Consider the following 9,658-nt stretch of genomic DNA (forward strand, 5'->3'; position numbering starts at 1 on the left):
TGTGTTTTTTAGTGCGCGCGTAGGTGGAGGTTCAGAGGCCTCCTGTTTGTCTTCATTTAACTGATTTTCTGTTGCCATAGGAGCAGGCCTCTTTTTTCTGCCATGAAAGTGCAGCACTTCAGAGCGCACTGTCTGGATTCAGATCTACAAGAAGGTGTCAAGGGAGTTGTCCAGGATTTTACACTTATCATCGCTTCCATTAGATGACTTGCAGCTCACTTTGGAGAAAATGTTTAGTTCAGAAGGTCTTTATTATAGCGGAGACATGCGCGAGTGAATAGTGATGTGGGTTTAGCAGCTCTTTAACGACGGCATGTATGTGCTGCAGCATGTACTGTAGGAGGAGAGGCGAGGATGATGATGAAGTGCATTTGTTAGACTTTATCTTGTCGTCGTCGTCGTCGTGCCTTGATTTCTTTTGGAAGACGTTCTCAGCCACTTTGTTGATTTCTGATTTATCACTCCGCCTTGGAGGAGTTTGAAGAGTTCTCAGTAAATCAACCAGAAAAGAGAGAGAGAGAAAAAAAAAAAAGCAATCAGAGTATCCTGGTCACACGTCATTCGCTGTCCTCCACTGCTTCAGAGATTTCCCCCGTCACAAAGGCTCACACATACGGGTCCCTGGAAGTCAGGTATTCCCGACCATTTCTTGTCAAATGTACCCCAACAGCCTAATAACCTCAAGTCTTTCTTCGTTATCACCAACATACATGTTTTTAATGTGGTCGTTCCCGTTGATTTCGATGTTAAAGTTCTTGTTTGTAGGATTTAATGGCATCTATGGGTGAGTTTGCAACCAACTGAACACCCCTCACCCCTTCCTTTCATAACATCTAGGAGAAAACCTTCAAGTCGTGCAAAATCAAGAAACGCCCCCTCTGTTCTACATACTGTAGAAACATGGCGCTACAGTTTGTTAGTCAACAGTTAACCTCTTCTTTTCAAATTAGTTGAGTTGCTACAAAATCTTTTCTCGTACAACCTTGGTAACTACAGGCCCCGTGGTCGGGAATCGCTGCTGTACGTCTCTGAGTTCACCTAAAAACTAAAAAGACGGACAATAGAGACGTCTTATTATACCATTCCAGTCCTATTGTAGCCATGTACTTTCCGAGAACATCGTTCCTTTATGAACAGATCAACGGTGAAACCACAGTAACGCTCGGCCTTCAGAGCGAACAGTCACCTGAGACTGACCCTGCTGAGCACTGAAATAACAGAGAAAAGCCTGTGATGTCATCATAACCTCCTGATTAAAGTGAGAAGCTGATGACTGGGTGTTTTACTAAAGGTCTTGTGCGATGTGATCTCTTCCTTTTAACAATGCCTGTGAGTCCTATTGAAAAAGTGGGTCAATGGAGCTATTTTTAGTAGCCATCGCACACCCATTTTTACAAACAAGCAAAGGCACAAATTCTGGATGAAGCGTGAGCCAGCTACACTGAACAAATATTCTGGGGATGTGAAGGTGTTCGTCTTGCCGGTAAATGGGGTGAACGATTTATCTGGTTTCAAACTTCACCTCTCCGCGGAGATGAGACGCTTGTGTGAGGGCATGAAATGACTGAGAGTGTGTTGAGGGGGCTTCGCCTCCTGGATTGGCTTTGATAAACTAGGGACTTGTAAGATTTGTAGGGCTCTCTGTTCTAAAGTGGGCCTCTGTTTCATCATCTCCAAGTCCCGGCGTCTTGCGTGGCTACCTTGTTGTAATTCCTCCTCATTTCCCGGGTTCCTCTCTCACATCGCCTTTCATTCCCAAAGAAATGACTTGAAAAGGAAGCGTTTGCTGCCTTCGCCTCTGTTAGAAGTGACACTGTGGGCGATGATGTGATGGAGGCGTACCAGAGACAACATCCTCACATGCACCTTACTGGTTTAATGTTCCACAATTGCACACACAAAAGTTTGTCAACTAAACTGAGCATAAAGTGGCAAAATGTTGAGGCCGTGCAGGAAACATTTCGGCACGACGACAAAGATGAATTTAGCCCCGTTTCTGGATTATACGCTGTTAATGATGGCGAAGCAGTGAAATGCTGCTCGTCCTGCAATCAAGCCCAATAAATCACATGAGGCTGTGCAGTGCCCCCAACAAACGGGCAAGAGAATGTCAGTGGAGCAGAAAGCGATTTTGCGGCAGAGCAGAAAATGCACTGTATTCCTACAGGCATTGCATGACAAATCTGTGAACTTCTGCTAAGTAGAGGTGGAACATTGTTTGTAGGAATTCCTGAATGGCTGTTTCACCTCAGGCGAGGCAGACACAAAGGAAACATAAGCATCATAAATTAGGGCTCATTTTGCCCTTCAAACTGAAGTTTTTAATGCGTTTTGACAACAAATTAAGGTGAAATGCTGCTGACGCTTAAAGAACGCGTCGGCGCTTCTGCAATCGTAGGGACCGTAAATGTTTCCCCCAGAGGCCTTCACATACATGGCAGTGACACCTCAGCAGCACTGAGGGGGAAACATGTAAAGCCTTTAGTTACCAAAAGGGAAATCGCTGTTGTTGTAGCACCAGAGAAGCAGAAGGCTTATGAGCAAACCTTCAACAGTCTAATACCTTCATCCTCTCAGTCATAGTGACAGAGGTCGCATGTTTCCAGGAAACCCCGCTAACATTACTCACCTCTAGCGAAACTCCCATGATGTAACGCAGAGAAAACCTCAGATTTTCGTGTGTGTGAAAGTAGAGGAGGGATCGGTGAAAGAGAAAAATGCTGATGCTTGTTTTGTAGAAATTCAACTCCAAAAACAAGTTTCCTATAGAGCTTGTTGTGGTTATGTAATTTCAAATGGGCATGGCAGAATATACAGCCTTTGCTAAAAGGCAGCAGTTAAGAATAAATGTGTTACTTGCCACCCTTAATTCATCAGCTCCGATTTGGCTTTCATCCTCCTCCTGTTAGTAGCACATATCAAAGCAATCACTTTCTGGCTACTTTTCAGTGCCAATCTCATTTTGAGCTCAAGGCTAAAGTGCAACTCTGATGAGTCAGAAACATCACAATTTATGATGAACTATAGGATATCCCATAGCTGCCTCTCGCTGTGCGGATGGGCCGAGTGGGAGCAGTCAGTGTGTGTCCAGGCTGACACAGTTTGTCACACAGACACAGTTTGGATTGGTAATGACATGTGCCAGGAGGGCTTGTCTGCTTTACAGTCAGAGGTGATGTGAGAACGACGAGACAGAATCAGGATGGCAAGAGGGGGGAAGAAAGAGAGCAAAGGCGTGCTGTCATGAACGCATTTCATCACAAGTGTACGGCGAGCTGGAGCGATAGGATCTATATTTATCACATTATATTCTCTGTCAAGTTGTGGGCTAATAAGCAAAGGTTGGCTGCTGAGTTAATACATGTTAAACATGTTGTAATCACACATGTACAACATGAATGTGCTCCCTCTGGTCCCGCTCTCCGAGCGCTGCTCTGCTGCTCCGTCATCACTGGAACAACACTGCCACTTAGTGGCCGGATTATCTCTCCCTCCGGACAAACCGCATTGTAAGGTTGTCTTAAGTACACTCATACAGCTCGTAGCCCTGTGTGATATTTGCACCATAACTGAACTCATGAGGACCACTTGAGGTTTAACCCCGTGGGGGGGGGGAAACGCTTTGCATGCTTAAATGTGGGGCATGGGGAAGGAATCCAGAGCGAGTCTTGTTTGAACTGCTTGTGTGCCCCTTCTGCTGTTATGATTTAATACCAAGCTATCCATTATTACCCGAGTGGTATTTACACTATCTCGTACCACCAATGTCTGCAAAGTCTACTGTTACTTTCCAACTTATTTAAGTTGAGGTTTCAGCCTCCTCAGGATCAATCTAAACGTTTAGAAAATACTCTTACGCATCTCGTTGTCTCTGTTCAGACACTGACACTCTTCCTGAACGATACTGTGTATGTGTTCACACTGTGAGATGAAGCATACATCATCTATCACACATTTTTTAAATTCTTTAAATACCGTAGCTTGGGTTGAGTACGACAGCAAATCATCCGCCTTTACATACATTTATAATACTTGACATTTATCCTAATTATAGAATCACAGCTCTCATGTTTATCCATGTATAATATGACAAAACATAAAAAAAAAAACAAAATAGAATAAATGTGTATATTCCCAGTATACAGACTGCTGTACACCGGTGCTACTCATGGCTGGGTTAAGCTGCTGACTGATCGCTCTTTTTACATTGTGTTTGTGAGGACCACATTGCCCCACATGTTTGGTTATTTGATTAAATCAGTTTGGGAATGCTGAAATTATAAGCAAAATAAAAATGTGTTGTTTCTGTACATTTACCTCAGTCGGTCAGTGACAAAAACAACTAATGAAACTTTTGCAGTTGCCCCAAGGAAATGCATTGCAGTCGTGTATCATCTTCATCACTGAAGTCGCGTCACGGCTGCAATCTGTGGTGATCAACTGGACCAATTCTAAAACTTCTGCTGGGTATGAACCATTTACACACCAATATATGTGAACATAGGGCCCAGGTTTAACAAAAAAAAAAGCTGGAATTCTCCTTTAAGAGCCTTTTAAAGAAATAGTTTGGGGGAGAAAAGAAAAAGCTGATTTGCTTTCAGGCCGACAGTGAGACAAGTACTTGTCAACAAATGTAAGATAGCAAAACTATATAACCTTTTAATAAAGCAAGTTGCTGCCTTTAAATCATGTGTACTACTAGTTGCACTCAGGCAGCTGAGTAGCTTCACATGCTTCAGTCTTAACCCCAAACACGAGCCGTTCATGTGAGACTTCGTCTCTGATCTGGCTGGAGAGGGTCACGGCTTTGAACCTTTTATCTTTGAGAAATGACAGCCACATGTCACACTGATTTATGTGCGTTTTACGACTTTCAAGCTCACCAGACACCAAACAGGCTCGGCTGGATCTCTCCATCGTTGACCTAAAAATGTCCCTGTGACCCGTACCTTACAGGTCAGGCCTCGGCCCGCTGGTCGTAATGGCCAAGGTCAAGTGAAACAGTTGTCTGCAGTCATCTGGAAGCGGAGCCTCCGGGCGGTAAACACTGTGGTCAACTCACGGTCAGTATGTGCAGCTCTCCCACGCCACATCATTGTCGGACCAAGACGACGAACGGTGGACCTGAGACGCACACGACTGTCAGGGTGGATTAAGCGTGGTTAAGTGGCTGAAAGAGAAAAGTTAACTTTAGATTAAAAACTATAAAAATGTCTGTAACTAGTCCACAGTTTAAATTATTTATAAAGTTAGCAGTAAGAAGTGTTTTCTCTTCGTACTAATATGTCTTTTATGTGTCGTATTTCCCCTCATGCAACAGGATGGAGCTTTACGTAATATTCAAATCATGGAGCTCGTGCAGACACACTGTCAGCGACGCACCTTTACTCTTCTATTCCCTGGTAATTAATGGTCAGAAATGAAACAAAGCCTTGACACAGACTCAGGCCATTTGCCACGCTGGGAAACATTAAAGTCCTCAGCAGAGCTTTTACTGGGCTGAAACATTGAAGGTTAGGAGTTTTCCAGCTCATCAGGCTTCAGCTGAGTTAATGAACCCTCATAACCCAGCCCCCGCGCTCTGGTCGGAGCATTACTCACGGGCTAAGCAGGGGAAAAAGAAGCTGCCAGTGCTGCTACGCCTCAGCAAGCCTCTGCACACACAGATCATGACTGTGGAAGTTACAGGGTCACAGAGGTCTGCGCAACATCTGCTGATCCCGTGTGATATCTCAGGAGAGTTAGATCAGGCTTCGCTGCAGTATGGATAAACAAACACAAACGTGCCGAGACATAATTGAATTTCTTCCATCCACCAAGAACATTGAAGATGAAGGGCGGATGCCCCTGGACATGTTTGTGTGTTTGTTTGAGCTGTAAAGTCAACCGATGTCATCTCACGGAAGATTCTCTGGCCCAGATCCAACCAGTTCACGTTGGTTCCCAGAAGTGTACAACACATGCCCATCATGAGGAAATATTATGTCGATGTATTAATCATTTCATCCTTTTTTTTTTTTTTCAAATAATTCCAAGCGATATACAAAACTTATCCCAGTCAACATTAAAAAAACGAACTTAATGTAGTAAAACAGAATATGTCTGCCCCACATCCGAAATGTAAAATTATTCATCTACCACGGGAATTACAAACAAATTACTTATCATATCAAAATAATGTTGATGAAGTTTAACATTTTGGGAAATACACTTAGCTTCTGTACAGAAACTGACATGTAAGAATGACAATTTATGGTTTTGTGAGGGCTTACGTGGGGCTATTTCCTGGCAGGCTGCAGTGATTTCCTCTCATTAACATGTGTTTGCCTCGACCCTGCCACCAAAATTTGTTTTCATATATGAATATCAGACAGTGTCTGGAGAATCAGGTCCGGCACCAGGACGGACTCGTAGGAAATAATGACTGTTCTCCCAAGAGTTGAAAGCAATATTCAGACGAGCAGAAATGAGAATGAAGCAGACACATTGACATTACACAGAGTGTATAGGGTGCTGGCGAGGTAAAGTCCATTTGATGTCCTTGCCAACAGACATTTGCATTCACACAGGCAGCTCCTTTTTTTCAGAGTAGCACTGCATACGAAGGGTGACTGATACGTTCATGGCATAAAGTGGAAGGAGTCAATTTAAGAGCACCTTGAACATTTATTTTTCAACATATTCCCCCCTACATTTACACGCTTATGGTGCATTCACACCAAACGCACAGCACATTTTTTCATCATTTATTCACTGTGAATAGCCTGAACACGACTGTACACTAGCAAGCATAGTGTGCATCGAGTGTGTGTGTGTGTGTGTGCGCGTCTACATTTTTTTAATCAGTTTAGTCTCTCAATGAACTCAGTATTCAACAGAGAGAGACTGGTTCTCTCTGGTTCGTTTTCTGTTGGAACAAAGCATTATTCAGGCAACTGTGGAGTATATGGATTATATGAGTCTTTGTCTTGGACCTCTAGAAGATGATCCACAGCAGTGATAACAATAAATGTTAGACAAGTTCAAAAATGGCATTCCTGGATGGCGGCCAACGCCACCGTGGACTTTTCTCAGGCAATGCTGACTTGCAATTTTCAATTACCCATAACAGAAATACCACAAAGGTAATTAACTTCAAACTGTCTGCATAATCACATAAAGAACTGATCTGCACATGCAGGAAACGAGACGTGCATAACTCATCTAATTCTACTTTAGGCCATGAACGTAACATCACCACGGGTGCAGTTTCTTCGCCACAGGAGGAGGAGTCAATGATTGTTTTCCATGTCTCACTCAAAACTAGAAGAGCCAAATTGTGCTCCCATTGAGCTTGAAGTAAGACTGTGAGATCATATCTTAGTGTCTGTATTAAACCCGACATAACTGACCTTTTTTTTGGTTACTTATGACAAAAAGCAGAAACAAGCTGTGAAGAAATCACTGTCATATTATCACCTTCAAAGATCACATCGCTAACATGTTAGCACAACATTGCCTGTTGCCAAATCCAGCAAACACAGATTTAGAACATTTGTGGCCAACGGATGTCTTGTTTAGCTCTCTGCCTCCACCTATTGTTAAGATGCTAGTTGCTAACTTTGTGTTCTGTTTGTTGCTTGGGAGGTAGAGGGGTTTTTTTAGCTGAGACCTGTGCTGAGAGAGTGAACCAAAGAGTAAAGCTGCAGAACAGAAAACCAAAACAATGAGCTGAAAGATGCTAAACTCACCATGAAGCTGAGGGGAAACTGCAGATTTGGTGATAATTATCTGTGGGTTCACCACTATGAGATAAACATTTCACTTTACACATTGGTTATTTAATCCACCTCTAAAAAAATGTGTTATAGCAGCTTTAAATCTTAACTGTCATTAAGGATATTTGGAGGCTAATGTGACAAGTCATTATCCTGCTTTTTGATGGAACATGTGGTTAAGCATACATTATTTACATGTATGTACAATGCATACATAATGTAATACACCATCTTAAATGCCATCACAGGAAACACACACAAAACATTTTAAGATTAACCTAAAAAAGATAATATAATTTGACTGCACTTGGCCACAAAGGAGAACTCATGCTGCACTACTCGCTGTGCCTTTATAGTGCACCACAGGCAACGCTGTTTCATCTAAAATACCACCGGAAATACGACATGTATTATTTAAACTATTATTAATTCATGGTAAATTCCATGGGTGATAAACATGTATGTCTTCGGAGAGAACATAAAAAAAAAAACCTGCATGGAGAGACTGAAGCGTTAACTTCAGGAGATACAGTACCAAATGAAACCGCTTACAGCTTGGCAACAGTGAACATTTCCAGTTATGCGGTGTTGATTACTTGGCCTAGATACAACAATATGGATTATTCTTATCCTCGCCTCTCCGAATGATGTGATGCATCGCAGGGGCAAAGGGTGCCTAAGTTCACCGGTTTACATAAAGCACGTAGCATCCGAAATCCAATCTTATGGTGCTGTCATGCTGAGGTATTTCCATAAGACTGCCACCAGGTCTGTGATTCAATTACACTGTGGTCTTTAGATCGCAGTTATCACAGGATCGAATGAAGGAACAACAGCAAAGAGATTTACAGATTTCATGGGGATTTTGAAGAAATTCCAGCTCCGTGCACCAGTACCTCTATATAGCAAGAGACAAATTCTGAAGAAGCAAAAAAAAAAAAAAAAATCATTATTAACCCATCAACTGAAGCAAAGAAAGCTCCAGATTGATTAGAAGTAATTACGTGACTGCAGACCCTCCCCAAAAAAAACCACTAAATGAGATCTGGGCTGAAAGCTACTGGCCATTCACACAACACTAAAGAGCATGAAAATCTGTGCAGTCCGTGGGAGTATAAGCAGCCGTGCAGAAAGAAAGCCTTTAGAAATCTGTCTGCATTTCTTTGACGGCTGCAGATTACAACTGGATTGGTTTTAAACTTCCAACGAGGCGTTGGAAGAGCTCCCTGACAGAGTTGTGATTGGGAATGAGTGGCCTTCCAGTATGCTATGTCAGAAGACATTAGCTTACACTCAGACTGATGTTTAAATGGTGATGTTATTCAAGGATTTGTGGGAGGGAAAAGTCTTATTCGCTTTCAATGATCTGGTTCATCCCACAATTGCCTGATTGTGTTATTGTCCAGTTGAATTATGAATGCCATTCACTGGTATTTTTAGGAAAAGATGTCAAGACAGGAACATAAGCTTGAGAGAGGAAATCAAAGCGAGCTAAATCTTTCATAAACACTATGAATAGTGTGAGGCTCAAACCTGTAGGGTTAATCTAGGCAGCAGCCAAGTCTTCTCAACAGTACAACCTGAGTTAGTACGCTTCAGTTTTGATCCTGTGCTTAAAGAGCAGTGAACAAAATTAGCAACACCTTTTGATTAAAGTCCCCCTCCGGTAATACATGTGTTTATCTTCTTGTTCGTGTTCATGTTTGAGCTTCACTGTGTAGAATCATGTATGTGCAGAGTTTGACACTAGAAGGCTGTTTTCACGTTCTTTACCGAATGTGTAGATTTTCTCTGTGCTCATTAAAACCGTGATTTTTAAGAGACGGGGCCTATGAGCATGATTTGTGACATCCCTGAACATGTGGATCTCCCTTCAGTCAGTTTGGTGATCGGTGCTGTGT

Source organism: Acanthopagrus latus, chromosome 11 (assembly GCF_904848185.1).
Source record: "Acanthopagrus latus isolate v.2019 chromosome 11, fAcaLat1.1, whole genome shotgun sequence".
NCBI classification, from domain to species: Eukaryota; Metazoa; Chordata; class Actinopteri; order Spariformes; family Sparidae; genus Acanthopagrus; species Acanthopagrus latus.